General features: G+C 44.2%; 3 pseudogenes across 1 annotated transcript; 1 reads left to right on the top strand and 2 right to left on the bottom strand.

Annotated features, from left to right (window-relative positions):
- Positions 1-5,018: 5,018 nt before the first annotated feature.
- On the top strand, positions 5,019-6,376 carry LOC100346315 (ras GTPase-activating protein-binding protein 1 pseudogene; annotated as a pseudogene).
- A 161-nt stretch (positions 6,377-6,537) lies between these two features.
- Positions 6,538-7,066, bottom strand: LOC100346055 (glyceraldehyde-3-phosphate dehydrogenase pseudogene; annotated as a pseudogene). The gene has a single exon (XR_016218500.1). The product of XR_016218500.1 is annotated as a glyceraldehyde-3-phosphate dehydrogenase pseudogene (transcript).
- On the bottom strand, positions 7,043-13,115 carry LOC149122926 (glyceraldehyde-3-phosphate dehydrogenase pseudogene; annotated as a pseudogene).
- Between the last annotated feature and the right edge of the window lie 669 nt (positions 13,116-13,784).

Here is a 13,784-nt window from a genome sequence, read left to right on the forward strand (position 1 = left end):
GCCACCCCTTCCAGACCATGCGACTTGACCAGTAATTTAGGAGCCTTTCTCAACCTCACACAAGCCTAAGGAGGGCACTGCTTCAGTATGAGAGCCAGTGCCCACCCTACAGGGTATACAGACTCATGCATCCCTGGTGGTTTTACATCTTGAGTGTCATCCCTGTGTATTCACACACCTCCCACGTGATAGTGAATTTTGCAGCAGTCATGCAATTTTGTCACATGAGAAGCTAGGAACTCCTGAGGGATTTCAAACAAAGCTCAAGCTAATTGCCCAGTGGCAACAGTATTCTCTACACAACACACACACACACACACACTCATACTCACACTCACAGATCATGTCACTGTCCTGGCCCCGACCAGGGATTCTTGTGTAGAGATCTGGTAACAGAACCAGCTATTCAACAGCTTTCATGCTTTATGATTCAGGAATAACCCAGGAGCTGCTACTTACAGCAATCTCACTGAGCATGAGCCAAAGCACATGTCTTTATTGTGGCATGTCCCACTGTGTCACCTGTTGAGCTCCTATAAGCTCTGGCTTGTGTCAGGGGATCTGGAAATATTTACACAGGAGGAAATGACACACTGGGAGATTAAGTAACATCTTATTTATGATCAGGGCTCCTCGTTATCACATAGTACCTGCTCAGCATTTACTCAATCACACCGTCTCTCAGTTCACCAACCCCACAAGGAGGCAAGTATTATCAGGAACTGTTCTTTCTCTTTATAGAAGGGTTAGGCTCAGAAGAATTAGGTAGCTGGTTCACAGTCAGACAGCTAGCAGGCATCAGAAGCAGTATTCAAAATGAATTCTGTCTGACTTTTTATTTTGTAATATTTTAACCTCCAATTCACTTGACCAACTCTCAACCTCCGTTTCCATGATTTAAACCTGACCCACTCCTTCTGAAGCCCTACCACACATCCCTGCTGCGTTCTCAAGGACGTTGTGAGACCTTTGAACCATGTCCCCAATTTCAATGCATATTGTCTAGCTCGAGGGTGTTACACAGAGCTGCCGGCCTCTGCCTCTGTCATGAAACATGCTCTGTGCCAGCCTATTTTGATTACAGCTTCTTCACCCAGCACATAGCCAACAACCTCACTCAGAGCCCCTGTAAACGCAGATGTCAAATGGAGCTGGTGACTCAGCCATAAGGGCAGAGGTACCCAGGTGCCGCATCATGAATTATAAAACATTGTCAGGAGAGGGGTCTGCTGCCCACTCAACCTTAGCCCACTGTGCCCGAAGCACACAGAACAAAACTTGGCCTTCCTTTTATCGACAATGTTTTCCTTTCCTTTGACGTCAGCTCCCTGATCGCTTGCTGTGATGTGTAACACCTTTCATATTTTCTTTGCAGCCATCATATTGCTTCAGTCATAACCTCGGCACTTTGAGGAATAATTGTCCCCGACAAGAGGGTGAGTCACTGACAGAGAGTTGATCAGCATTACATACAGATGACAGAAGTCAGGCCATATCGGATTACTGCTGTGAATATAATAAAAGAGAGACTAAACACTTTGGCAGCTCAAAGACAAGCCATTTCATAACTCTCTAGTGGGGCTATTATCTTCCATTTACTGCCGCTGATAACCAGGTTGTGACTGTCTCCCTACGATCTAGTTTCAATTCACTTAACACGCTGCTGACCAGACAGGGAGGAGGAGGTAGAGACAATAATCGGGACTTTTTGGCATTTATTTTTAAAGTTTATCTTCTGCATCCCTCTTCCAGCATGATAAGGCCCTAAGTGAGGAAGCTTTAAATCTCCCTGGGAAGGCTGAGTGCGGCCACCCTCCCTTTAATCTCTGTCTCCTTGCTTCCTTTGAAGCTGCCATACCCGGGCCGGGAAGTGACAATCCCCTCTCTCCACTCCTCTGATATACCTGAGCCTAAGAGCCTCCTGCAATAAACCGCCTGGCTATTTTTACATTTAGGGGCCCCAAGAAGATAAGACCATTTTTTTTCTTAGCTGGTCTGGACTACCTGAAGAGATGGATCAAGAAGAGTCCTATCAGTACGGAGAGCTGGAGCAGTAAGGCTGTGGGAAGCACAGAATTTATAGAAACAGATTTTTGTGTCTAAACATGTGGGAAATAAATTTAATATACCAGAATTTTAAATACAAAAGTGAGAACAAAGGATACAAATAATTTGGTTGTGAGGGAAGCCTTAGCAGGGAATTACTTGATTCCTGTAGGTAGCTTGAAGGAAATAAAAGGTTATATTCTGCAAGATGCCCCTTCTTGGTTACAATTTTAAGCATGCACTGTGTTCTCATAGCCAAGAAAAGCTATGTCTTCTTTAGCTTGGAGAGAGAGTTATTTGAGTTCTACATGCATTGTCTTTGTGATAGCACAAAATTATATGTTTTTTTTGGCAGTTCACATTGTCGGATTCATTACATTCAGGTGTGTGGGTCTCATTTTAGAAACAGGCTGCAAGGCCGGCACTGCGGCTCACTAGGCTAATCCTCCACCTTGCGGCGCCGGCACACCGGGTTCTAGTCCCAGTCGGGGCACCGGATTCTGTCCCGGTTGTCCCTCTTCCAGGCCAGCTCTCTGCTGTGGCCCGGGAGTGCAGTGGAGGATGGCCCAAGTGCTTGGGCCCTGCACCCCATGGGAGACCAGGAGAAGCACCTGGCTCCTGCCATCGGATCAGCGTGGTGCGCCGGCCGCAGTGCACCAGCCTTGGCGGCCATTGGAGGGTGAACCAACGGCAAAGGAAGACCTTTCTCTCTGCAGAATGAAGCTGACTGGCAATACAGTAAGTTCTCAAAGCAAGAAACCACCAAGATGGAAAGGAGATGAGCATGAGAAAATAGAGTTTGTGCAAGAAAATGTGCAGTGTTGGAAACACTCAGGTGGAGTTAAAGAAACTATCACAGATTCAGTTCAAGTCCCTGTTGCTCCTCTTCTGATCCAGCTCCCTGCAAAGGTGCCTGCGAAAGCAACAGAAGATGGCCCAAGTCCTTGAGCCCCTACACCCATGTGGGAGACCAGGATGGAGCGCCTAGCTCCTGGCATCAACCATTTAGAGACTGAACCGGAAGACAGATGATCTCTGTCTTTGTCTCTCCTTCTTTCTGTGTAATTCTGCCTTTCAAATAAATAAATATATCTTAAAAAATAAGAAATGGTATATCATTCTAAACTTCCTTGGAAACTCTTCCCATGTTGTTTATCACACATTGGATATAGCCAATCCAACTATAATGTACCATTGGGAGAGTCGTGCATGGGCCAATCCCAGGAAGCACTGTTCACAAGAGTTCATGTAAAGAATAGGGCCTCATATTGTGCAGTTGCAATCTGTCTGTACTGTGGTACCCAGTGGCTTCAGATGGATACAAAAGCAAAAGCCCATGGTTTTTCATGTCATGTTCCCTTGGCTTTCTTAAGAGAATTCAGTAGCCTATTAATTCAGAGAACCTAAGCCAAAGTCTAGATGAAAAATGGCTGATAGGATAGAGTGAGTTCATGCTGTAGCATGTATGTTCCAGCTCCACCCTCAGCCAGACACTGGCCAGCTTTCCCCCTAGAGGCCCACACCATGGTATTTCTGAATTTGCCAGGAAACTTCTCACCCTGACTCAGAAGCTGGAACTGATGGGTGAGTTTCTCTCAGTAGATGCAACACAAATAAATAAAGTAGAAACTTGAAAAGTTGGATCAAATTGATGTTTGGTGGGAGGCTTCAGTTCTGAAATCACACAGCATCCTCTCCAAACTCGCAAGTTTTCTAGAAGCCTGAACCCATGCTACGTGGACACTGTACGCACCTAACATAGGGTTTTTGCCAACTAATACTGTGAGCTTCAGTTGAAGCCACATTTATAAAACAGGCAATGCCTGTGATTTATTCCATTCATTTTAATTACCCATGTTAGATGAGCCTTCAGAACAAGTCATATTCCATGACTTCCGGATGCTTTTGGACACCAAATCCTAGGGTCAAGGAGGAGGTCATCTCAGAATCACAACCTCTGTGCCAGTCACCACATGTGCTAACCTCACAGCAACATGCACAGGTAAGTATCATCTTTAGGTTTTAAGGATGCAGCAAGAATCAATGTGCCAAGTACCTTCCACAAGGAACATATCCAAGTTTGAGCATGTGTATTTGGCCAAAACCAGCTAATCTCAGCTAATCTCATTAGTCAACTGGAGTCCATCAGCTCCTTCTCTCCCATCCCTGCATCTTGTGGAAGGGCTCAGTTGTATACTAACGAGAAAAGTCCATCTGGGGCAGAATAATATAGCATGAGAAATAAAACCAAATTGGATGCAGGAGTTGTTATCACTGTCATGCAGCCCTACAATCTGCAAACTCATGCAAGTATCCATGGCTGCCCCTGGATTGGAGACATTTGGCAAGAGGAAGAGGGTTAGCCCACAGATCCAGGAGCTGAATCCTAGTTCTGAAGAGGGGAGGGGATGGCATGAGCATGCAGAACTGCTGTCTTGTTTAAGTAGAGTTTTTGGAAATCTCCAGGCAGAAATTCAGCATCTGGGTATACATGAGTAGCATTTATCTCTCCTGGGAGAGGAATACATAGAGGGGAAGTAGTGACGACTTGTAAGGTCACAGGAAATTACCAGGAAGTTGGTCTTCACGCTGAACCATCTAAGACATTGATTGTATCTGTAATGTCTCTGAATGCAAGATGAGCCCCAGTACTTTGACTGTACCTGTAGATAAAGGTCTTGTAGAATTAAAATAATTTTATTGGGACAAAGAGTCAAAAAGGCACATGGAATCTGAGCTCTTTCCTTAGCCTTCCAAATCATTCCTGTGTGTTAGCACTCCTTGTAGATAATCCATGGGGAAATTGCTATTCAGAAATGCTAGACATACAAAGAAGGGCATCTATAAAAACTGGTTCTGAATAGTTGTGTGAACAATTTTGCCTTTCATGCAGTGGAGCAAAACTTGCTACTCTCCTACACAACCATGCAGGTTCAACATATTTTCCCCCCAAAGTTGAAGTGACAAAAACTATGGTTATGAAAAAGAACAGTCCCCTGCTGGTCAGGGGGAAATTTGTGAGACCATATCATATGCTGCCTAACCAGGCACCAGATATGCTAAAGATTTTATGGAAAGAACCCATCTTTATGTCCATGGGGGATTTGATTCAAATGGAACACAAGCAGATGCAGTCTACGGACAGAAAGAAATCTGTAGGAAAGTGCTATCACAGAACTTACCAACTGCCACAGCAGGTGCACCACACTGATGCTCATGCTACTCTAAATGATGGTGTGGTGGTCTAGGAGATGGGCTGCTCTCCATTAATAATCAGATTCTAAGGTATTTGTTCTTGCTGCGGTGAGTTCGTTCTATGTTCACAAAGATATCTTTAGATATCAAGACGAGGTCTGTGGTGGCTTTGTCTCTGAGCCTCAGGAGGAATCCTAGGAAGAAGCTGAAGAACCTGAGGAAAGACAGCAGAAACCTGAGGCGGTATCTAATGACTTAAGAACTTTCTATGATCAGACTGTCAACAATGACTTGGAAGAACATCTAGAGGAGCCTGTAACTGAACTAGAGCCTAATCCTGAACAAGAACCAGAGCAAGAGCCTGTCTCTAAAATCCAAGAGGAAAAAATCTGAGCCAGTATTGTAAGAAACTTCTCCTGAGGATGCTAAGAAGGGTTCCCCTGTACTTGCAGACATAGCTCAGACACTACAGGTAGACTTGAGGACATTTTCTTTGGAATCTGTGACCAGGAAGAACTTTCCATCCAGCGGAGCTGTTCCAGTTGCTGGGATATCATCTCATGTTGGTAAAGTTTGAGCTTCACAGTCCCATCCAGAGTCTAAGCCTGAATCTCAGATTCCACCACCGAGGCCTCAGAGGAATCACAATGTGGGAGAGTAATAAATAAGCATCCCTCCCCAGGGGGACCCAGACCAATCCGTGAGGCTGGTGAGCAAGGTGCTGTTAAACCCTGAAGAGCTGTGAGACACCTCACAGTCACCAGCTCTTCACTGGCAACCTGCCTCACGAGGTGGACAAATTGAAATGGAAAGGTTTCTTTCAAAATTATGGGGATGTGGTAGAGGTGCACATTTATAGTGGTAAAAAAGCTGCCTGATTTAGGTGTTGCTGTGCTTGAGAGTTCTGCGCCTGTTCAGAAGGTCCTCAGCAAACAGCCCGCCACGTTCACAGATGAAGTGCGTCTGAACGAAAGAGAAGACTCGAGCAGCCAGGAGATAGGACTTTGGAAAAACGCCTGTGGGGCCCTGGAGACCCTGGAGTTGGGCTGAGCGGTGGGATGAGAGGCCCTCCCGGTGGAACTTGGTGCAGAAACCAGGATTTGGAATGGGAAGGGAGATTGCCCCCAGGCAATGAATTGACCTGCACTGATCACCATGCAGCAGTAGAAACTTGAGCTGGTTCAGGATGGTGAATTGTTTCAACCAGCCTTTTGTATTGTGGAGCATGACCTAATCTGTTATTTTTTTTGAGGGAGGGGTGCAGAAGACTTTATTGAAGGTGACATGATAAGGTAGGGCTCCCTAAGCCCCTCCCCTCCTCCAGGGGGTCTGGGATGGAAACTGGGAAGAGGGGCAGATACTCAGCGTGTTGGGGGCTGAGTCGGGGCAGGGACCCCCCAGAGGCTGAGGGTCTCTCTCTCATCCTCTGGTGCTCTCGCTGGGGTCGGTGGCTTGAGGGCTCTTACTCCTTGGAGGCCATGTGGACCATGAGGTCCACCACCCTGTTGCTGTAGCCAAATTCGTTGTTGTACCAGGAAATGAGCTTCACAGAGTGGTCACTGAGGGCAATGCCAGCCCCAGCATGGAAGGTGGAGGAGTGGCTGTCACTGTTGAAGTCGCAGGAGACGACCTGGTCCTCGGTGTAGCCCAGGATGCGCTTCAGGGGGCCCTCGGACGCCTGCTTCACCTCCTTCTTGATGTCGTCATACTTAGCAGCTTTCTCCAGGAGACAGGTCAGGTCCACGACCGACACGTTGGGGGTGGGCACACGGAAGGCCATGCCAGTGAGTTTCCCGTTCAGCTAGGGGATGACCTTGCCCACGGCCTTGGCAGCGCCAGTGGAGGAGGGGGTGATGTTCTGGGTGGCCCCGCGGCCGTCACGGCACAGCTTCCCGGAGGGCCCGTCCACGGTCTTCTGGGTGGCGGTGATGGCGTGCACTGTGGTCATGAGCGCCCCCCACGATGCCGAAGTGGTCGTGGATGACCTTGGCCAGCGGGGCTAAGCAGTTGGTGGTGCAGGACGCGTTGCTGATGATCTTGAGGGAGTTGTCATACTTCTGGTGGTTCACGCCCATCACAACCATGGGGGCATCGGCGGAGGGGGCGGAGAGGATGACCCTTTTGGCTCCGCCCTTCAAATGAGCCCCGGCCTTCTCCATGGTGGTGAAGACGCCAGTGGGCTCCGCGACTTACTCGGCACCAGCATGACCCCACTTGATGCTGGCGGATCTGGCTCGGGGAAGATGGGGGCGGCCTTCCCGTTGATGACCAGCTTCCCGTTCTCAACCTTGTCCGTGCGTGGAACTTGCCGTGGGTGGAATCCTACTGGAACATGTAGACCAGGCAGTGGAGGTCGATGAATGGATCGTGATGGCCACAACACCCACTTTGCCAGAGCTAAAAGCAGCCCTGGTGACCCGGCACCCAGTGCGGCCAGGTCCGTTCACTCCGACCTCCACCATCGGGTCTCGGGGACGCGCTTGCACTGTCGAACGGGGCGGAGCGACCTAACCTGCTAAGAACTGCTGACATTTGTGCAACTTTACTTCTCTTGTGTTAATGGTGTGCGCTCTGTCTCCTTCCTTCTTACCTTTTAGTTCTTCACTTCCAATTTTGTGGAATGATATTGTCATTCAACTTCCCCTTCTCTCTGTTTCCTCTCTGAAAATGGGAACTAGGATGAAGATTTTATAAAATTAATTTTAACTGCCGTTGAAAGACTACATCCAAGTAAACTCAGTAGATGTGAACCTCTGTGATGATGGCTGCCATATCATAGACTGCTTGAATGCTCAATTATAGACTATCTGAGGCATTTCACATGGATTTTTTAGAGTCAATGAGGTGAATATTTGGAACAAACTCCGAAAACATGATAAAAATGTAGGAGTCGACTCAAAATTTCCCACATTATTTATAAACATTCTTTTAAATAATGCCAAAAACTGCTAGTTTTTTGTTTGTTTGTTTGTTTGTTTTTTGACAGGCAGAGTGGACAGTGAGAGAGAGAGACAGAGAGAAAGGTCTTCCTTTGCTGTTGGTTCACCCTCCAATGGCCACTGCGCCAATCTGAAGGCAGGAGCCAGGCGCTTCTCCTGGTCTCCCACGGGGTGCAGGGCCCAAGCACTTGGGCCATCCTCCACTGCACTCCCGGGCCACAGCAGAGAGCTGGCCTGGAAGAGGGGCAACTGGGACAGAATCTGGCGCCCCAACCAGGACTAGAACCCGGTGTGCCGGTGCTGCAAGGCGGAGGATTAGTCTAGTGAGCCGCGGTGCTGGCCTGTTTTGTTTTCTAACTTGTATGGCCTTCCTCCTATTTGATGCTATTCAGATTGTTGTCAGCTACAATGCATGCAAGACATTAGCACATTTAAGTTCTAGAAGTAACCTGATAGAACTGTTTCATGTTTGATGCTTAGGAATACATTGTTTTTAGGATGACTCAAAAAATATAAAATGTGTGAGATTCATTTCCGAACTGTAAGACTATTGAGCCAGCTTTTTACAAAATAAAATAAATAGTCATACCAAAAACCGACTCTTCTGTTTTTTGAAAAGACCATTTGTATATTTTAAAAATTATAAATCAGGTCTGCTTAGAACACACAAACAAGAGAGTGAATTAAAATGGTTTTTACGGGTTCTTACTTATTAACCTTGGAATAAGTTCTATCAATGAACACAAATGGGTCAGGGAGGAAATAGTTAATAGCACTGTCATGTCCATAATGGTGAAAGGTTTCTGTGCTCTGAAAACTACTTTCTTAATTATTTTAGGTGAACATTTATGTCCTTAGCAGGAGGAGAGATGGGGACATGTGTAATCTGAAACCCCAGATACAGTGTCGGCCCTGAGCTGAGATAACATTAAAGATTCTATTGCTGATACATTATAAATTATTTCTATTACTGTGGCCCTGTGGGTATTGCATTGTCCGTGCACTTTGCGTGTTACCTCACTTAATGTTATTAACACACTTTGGGGTATAAAATTACCGTTCTATCATGGAAACCTTGAACACTTCCATCCAAAGTACTGAATCAAGTTATTATCTTTACTGACCAGACCCATTTTATTGTCGCTTTATCAGTCATAAAATCTGAGATTCAATTTGATTTAACTATTAGGTAAAGCTAGAACTCCCTGTGTTTAAACCCAGCTGTAATATTAATATATTAATATATAAGATGACTTCATTTTATTAAAGGTGAGGTAACTTCAAAAGCCTCTTTTAACGTCTCTGTGCTGGTGAGAAATTTAACGTGACCTGTTTGCACTTCTATTTCACCAGCATCGACAAAAATTTAAGATCATCTTCGTGGAGGGAGCTGAGCACTAACTCTAAACTGCTCTGGCCTTATTAAATGCCTGAAACACATTAATTTGCACAAAATAGCATCGCTTATCAAAGTGTCAGGAGGTAGTGTTCAATTTTAACACAAAAGCACTAAGAACTCACTGTGGTAATGAAACATCGCCCATGGTTAAGAGACCTGGAGTATAAGCCACTGAGCACATCATCTCAATGGCTTTTAAATGCAAGAATGGGGCTTAGATCCCAAATCAAGGGATCATTCAGAAAATAGAAAACTGCAGATAAAAACACAGATTGTGCACAAGTTTAATGTAGAATCCCTGTCTGGTCCTAGCTCCGGTTCTATTGATTAGGAAGATGATTTGATTGCCAACAATAATGCATATCTTGTTATGTTAAATGCCATCTTGATATTAGTCAAACAAACCTTTTCATATAATTTTCAAAATATGTCACATTCAATGTTGGTTAAAGCACAGAGCTTTGACCTTGACAAAATGCATTTCTCCTGTTAAAAACGGAGTCTCCACTACTGGGATATCATTATAAGTTCATGCTGCAATGCTGTGGCTCTGAAGAGGCAGGATGGAGTAGAGGTTTTGGTTGGCCAAATGACTAGTATTTTGACCTTTAATTTCAGTACCTGTGAAGAAGAAATAACACCTCCCAGGGCCTCCGAGGCCTTTCATTATGAAAGTGTCTGGCACATAGAAGGTGCTCAGTAAGCAATCATGCAATCATTTTCTCTGTTCCTGTAGCATGAAATAGGGCCCTTAGAAGACAACTGCCATTACACTCCACACCTGGAATCATCAACACACAGAGAGACAGCCAAAAACAGGGGCTGTCCAAGGCACAGTGTAGTGCATGTAAAACAATAGTATTACTCCACGACCAGCAAAGTCTTGTGTCCAGCACCAATAAAGCATCACATACTGCAGTTTTTTTTCTGTTTTCTTCTCTCTCTCTCTCTCTCTCTCTTTTTTTACAGAAGTATCCCTCCAGTGGAGAAATTCTCATCTTATATGAGTTAAAGATATTTAGTCAATGCAGAATCTGCAGGAATGCAGGAAAAGCTTGACACTTATCTCCAAAGTCCCAGCCAGGAACAACAATCCTCATTCTGTAGAAGACGGAAGTAAATAATTCCTTGAAAATTGAAGAAAGCATGATGCCAGCCATATCAAACAGCTTAACATGTGGGTAACACTTTGTGAAAAATAACTTAGAAGAGGAGATGAGCCCCTTGGAGACAGCAATAAAGCTAAAACAGGCGTCAGAGATCATCAAACCCAACTGCAGCCTTCCTAGGCAAGACAATGGGGAATTAGCAAGGTTCAGGAACGTGCCAAAGTCGTACAGCCATTTGCTGGGAGGGCTGAATCCGGCGCCCGGGCTCCTGACCCTCAGCATAGCATCTTCCCTCTGACCTGTAAATCAATGGCACCTTTCTTCAGAGATTCAGGCTTCAGCTTTTATGCTCATTAACTGCAATAAACATTGATTTATTCCCTGCTGGTTACATACTGAAGCCTCCGGGGAGGCCTCAGTAACCAAGACTTGCTCTCTGCCTATTTGGTGGGAAAGGACAGGCAACAACAGTGGGTTCTTTACCTTTGTGCATTTTCCGTTTTGTGTGAGAGAATGTGTGACTGTGTGAATATATGCGTGTATGTATGATTTTCTGCAACAAATTCATTCCTGAATGTTCATTCATGCTGGTTTCTCTGGGTCGGACATCCTTATCCCATTGTTCATTTCAGGAATTGGCAAGGCCCTTTCAGTGCTAGGAATGCTTTCTTGTTGTTTCGTGTACTACACCACATATCTCTACTCAACTGCCCTTACTTGTTTCTTCTGAACTCCTTGTTAAAGAGAATAGTGACTTCTAAGTATATTGTCCATAGTTCTTAAATTTTCTTCTTTTTAAATCTCTTTGTACTTTTTTGTGCTGTGTTCTGGTAGAAAATCCCCAGAATAAACTTTGAGCTCATTAACTTCTCTTCAGCTATGTCCTTTTCCCACTTACCCTATTCATTCGCTGTTTTATATTGTCTATTCATTTAAGACATCAGGATGGCTGCTCTTGTGCAGTTACCACTTTTATATTATTCTAAGAATGATAATTGAATATTTATTAGTTTATACAAGTAATGTTAACCTCAAATGGTAAAAGTAATATTTATATTCTTCCAAATTATCATGATTGATTATATTATTTTTAAGTCTTTTTGGCTTCTCTAGCTCTGTTTTCTCATGGTTTCTTCCCTTATTTTTTGTTGCACCTCTTTGGGTGAATCCATCCTTTATAAAGCTTGAGAACAAGTAGAATAACCCAAGAAGAATAGTTTCCTTTTCTGTCCACTACACCTTGTTCCATCCCTCCTCTAGCTCTAGGCAATCACTTCCTTTCCTTCTCTCTGATTTTGATGTCTCCTTCATTTGTGTGTGTGTTTATTCCTTAGGTACTACAATGTCTAAGGTGTACCCTGTAAATACTATAAGCATGTTTCTCCAATTTGATTTTTGTACTTAACAAAATATGCTGAAGATAAACTGGGTAAGAATTTGAAGGTATTTCTCATTCCTTATTATAGCTGCACAGTATCCCACCATATGGATATATCATAATGTACAATTCAACCACTCTCCTGGGATAAATCCCCCAGTGATTCATCCTTTATGAACCAAGTTCATGAACATCACCTGGTTGATATTAGCTGCTCAATAAATACTTGGCAAACAGATGAAGAAACCCTACTGGGAAACTTCATCAGAATTTAAGAGGAAGTAAATGGAAATACATATAAAAGGCTTAAAGCAACCACTAGACTAAAATGAATGCTCAATAGAAAATAATTTTTGATATTACTCTTGTGTTACTTTTAAATCTATAATCCTGCACAACAATAGACGACCTGTAGTAATTGAATCAACATGACTTATGTATTAATTTGATTATTTTGCCATCCTTAGAGAATTTCATGGTCAGTTGTACAAGAGATCACTCCCCCGGCACAACACAAATTATTTGGGAAAGGTGATCAGCTTTAAGAGATCTTTGAACTCTTTCTCTCCTGAGGATAATTTTATCTCTCTGTGAGAGCTGGTGAGTAAAATAAAAGACTATACAAAATGTCACCCACATGCACAACACCCAGATACTGAGAGCTTTTTGAGGGAAATGGCACACTACTACCCTGAAATGTGTGTGGCACGTAATTGAACTAAAAAAGAGAAATTTATGAATCTTGATGTGAATGGAAGGGGAGAGGGAGTGGGAAAGGGGAGGGTTGCAGGTGGGAGGGACGTTATGGGAGGGAAGCCATTGTAATCCATAAGCTGTACTTTGGAAATTTATATTCATTAAATAAAAGTTAAAAAAAAAGAGAAATTTAGAAACCATACAACGTCCCATTTCCCCTTCTTCCAGCCCCTAACAACCATCTTACTTAGTTTCTGCACGTTTGACCGTGTTATGTACCTCACTGAGGTGGTATCAGGCAGTCTGTCTTTCTGTGACTGGTTTCTGTCACTGCCTTCCTCCAGGTTCCCCATGCTGTCACATAGTTATGCAACATAGATAAATTCCAGATCTGCTATACAACATTGCACCTATACTTAACAGTACTTTATCATCAATGCAAAGATTTAGTAAGAGACTCATATTAAATGTTGTGACAATAAGAAAAAATCAGGACGAGTCTATGCAGCTGTATACCTCTTGGAAAGATACTATCTGAACAGCCAACTTTGAAAAATATAATACAGGGCTGACGCTGTGGCTTAGTGGGTTAATGCCCTGGCCTGAAGTGCCAGCATCATATGGGCACAGGTTCGAGACCCCGATGCTCCACTTTCTGTCCAGCTCTCTGCTAATGGCCTGGGAAAGCAGTAGAAGATGGCCCAAATCCTTGGGCCCCTGAACCTGCATAGGAGACCCAGGGGAAGCTCCTGGCTCCTGGGTTTGCATCGGCACAGCTCAGGCCGTTCTGGCCAACTGGGGAGTGAACCATCAGATGAAGGACTTCTCTCTCTCTCTCTCTCTCTCTCTGTCTCTCTCTCTGCCTCTCTTCTGTGTAACTCTTTCAAGTAAAAATAAATAAATCTTTAAAAAATATAATACAAACAATGAAATATGAATAGTGACAGGAATTGAAGAATAGTAAGAAATAATTATTGATTTCCTTGAGTACTGTAATAATAGTGTGTTTACATTTTTTGAGG

Source organism: Oryctolagus cuniculus, chromosome 12 (genome assembly GCF_051225735.1).
Source record: "Oryctolagus cuniculus isolate XC-2025 breed Fujian yellow rabbit chromosome 12, ASM5122573v1, whole genome shotgun sequence".
Lineage (NCBI taxonomy): Eukaryota > Metazoa > Chordata > Mammalia > Lagomorpha > Leporidae > Oryctolagus > Oryctolagus cuniculus.